Source organism: Daphnia pulex, chromosome 5 (assembly GCF_021134715.1).
Source record: "Daphnia pulex isolate KAP4 chromosome 5, ASM2113471v1".
Taxonomy (NCBI): Eukaryota; Metazoa; Arthropoda; class Branchiopoda; order Diplostraca; family Daphniidae; genus Daphnia; species Daphnia pulex.
Window position 1 is genome coordinate 2,651,890 of NC_060021.1, and position 2,267 is coordinate 2,654,156.

The 2,267-nt window shown below is 37.9% G+C and overlaps 1 long non-coding RNA gene across 2 annotated transcripts; it reads left to right on the top strand.

The window, feature by feature from the left end:
• Nucleotides 1-1,365: 1,365 nt before the first annotated feature.
• LOC124194032 lies at nt 1,366-2,013 on the top strand. Of its 2 annotated transcripts, none has more exons than XR_006874569.1 (3): nt 1,366-1,636; nt 1,700-1,797; nt 1,911-2,013. It is a non-coding gene; the product is annotated as an uncharacterized LOC124194032 (long non-coding RNA). The 2 variants fall into 2 exon arrangements; XR_006874570.1 differs by having other exon boundaries at nt 1,483-1,506.
• Nucleotides 2,014-2,267: the final 254 nt, after the last annotated feature.

Here is a 2,267-nt window from a genome sequence, read left to right on the forward strand (position 1 = left end):
CGACATTTTTAATGACCCTCTTTTCTACAACCATCCGTAATATACACGACTCTTTGAGTGCGAGCATATTATATCCTCCTCTGAACCCTATAAATATATACCTCTTATTCCAATACGAAGCTATTTCCGTCATTTGAAAAATCTGATTAAATTGCGCGCCCAACACCAATCAGTTTGACAAGTACTCGAGTGGAGAAACCCCAGTGACACTCGTTTGATTGGTTGATAGTTGCTCGGCATATCGGGTGGTTGAACTCGAAATTATAATGGCGAAAATATATATAAGAAATTTCTATGTGTATTTATAGTCTAGAACTTGCGTAATGATTTAGCTGAAAGAAATGAAATCAAAAGGGTATGAAGAACAAACTCCATTTTTATGTAAATAAGGTGAGTATTAGGTATACACAAGTATTGATCCGACTCTGGCTGATGCATTTTAATGAACTTGGACTTCACGGCACGTCTATTTGATTTGTTCAATGATGAAGAATCTGTTACGAATGAGATCAGTGAATGGCCTCGACTTGGAACTCCGTCACTATGGATGCTGTTGCTGCGCCGTGTAATTCCAATTAGTTAACCGTTTGCCAGCAGATTGGGGCTCCACCACTTTCTTAATTGGAAAGAGAACTGTTCAAATAAATTTGGGAGTTGTCGTCGTCGCTGCTGTGTATAGGAAAACCCATTGAACCAGAATCCGGAAATTATAATAAAGGCAAGCGCATTCGTTATATTTGTTCGTGGAAATTGTAAATCAGCTTGAAAATTTAGCCGGGAAATCCTCCTTCTCTTGTATTCGGTTAATTGCCTATTTATTTGACATTTTCAATTACATGTTTACGGTGAATGCGGGATTATTTATAATATGCATATGAAGTTATTCTCTGTGATTCAAAGTTATACGCCGCTCGTATTTTTGTTTATCGATGTAACCCAATATCACCTGCTTGCCGATGCACAGCCACAATTATTATTTGTTTGGATTCACAAGAGGGTCCTGGGGTCCTGGGGGGTCTTATTATTGTGCCGGTTTCTTACCAAACGGTCTAAAAAGTAATTATCTACGGATTTCGTGGACATTTTTACTTGTAGCTCAGTGCAGCAACTTGTTAAGAAAAACTATTAAATATTAAAATAATCCCAATCCGTTCAGCGGATGTCGAGAGCGGGTGAGAAAAAAGGTTTGATCGTTTTTGATTGGTTGGTTAATTAGGAGAGGGTCGATTTCTAATAATTAATTGCTATCGATATCTTAAGCTAATTAGTATATTAGTGTCGTCTGCTACCATTTCAGTTGAAAGTTTACCAGTTTCAGTTTCGGTTTCGAAAAAGACTACAAGAGACAAAGTTTAAGATTTCAAAAAGCAAAAAAAATGAAAAGTTACGTGGCTGCACGAAAAAAAGCAGTACAAATCAAATTACAAAAATTTGATCGTCGTGTAAACTTTGGTGTCGTGGCTCTGTAAAAGAATCGCCTAAATCACACTCCATGCTTTTGGGCGGGTAAATAAAATAAGTTTACAAAAAGAATGATGATGGGATGGGAGCTTAAGTAAAAGTGTTAAGCCTGTTCCAAATTTTTGAATAGTTAGTTTCTGACTAGCTTTTACTACATTTAACTAGCATTCATGATGTAAGCTTTCTGTCAATGCATGTGGCAGTTTTTTCGCATTGTCTAACCTTTTTCTTTGTGCAGATTTGAGTCTTTGAACCAGCCAACGTAACAACAAGATATTCCAGTTTTGCTTCTGCTGGACCTGTCATCACAGCAACAATGTCATCATCATCACTTGGGTAATAATTTTCAATACTTTCATTCCTGTGACCTGATAGATTTTCAACTTTGTCTAACTTGTTGTTGTCTTATTAGGCTATTTTTCGTGACTTAATTTATATTTTTCATGTAGATAAACAGCATCCCTGTTGATTGGAGATTCTACCCATGGCCGAGCTACGTATCTCTTCCTTCCTTCCCCTTTCTTAAAATGTCCTCGTGTACACTTCATGTGAGTGTGGGTGTATTCACGAGGACCCCCTTTTCTCCCTATCCCGCCTGGTGGACTCAACTTTTCAGCGGCCGGATGGATGGAGTTTCACTTGTGGATGGATGCCTGGCTGAATTTCCCAGGCTCAAAGGTAGGAAAAACATTTATCTCTATTCTTCCTTTTTTGACTATTGAGTGGGCGTTGATTGCAAATTGTTACGGAGTACGATTATTCCTGAACTATATGCGGTTATTGATTGGAACTTTTTTCTCTTGCCG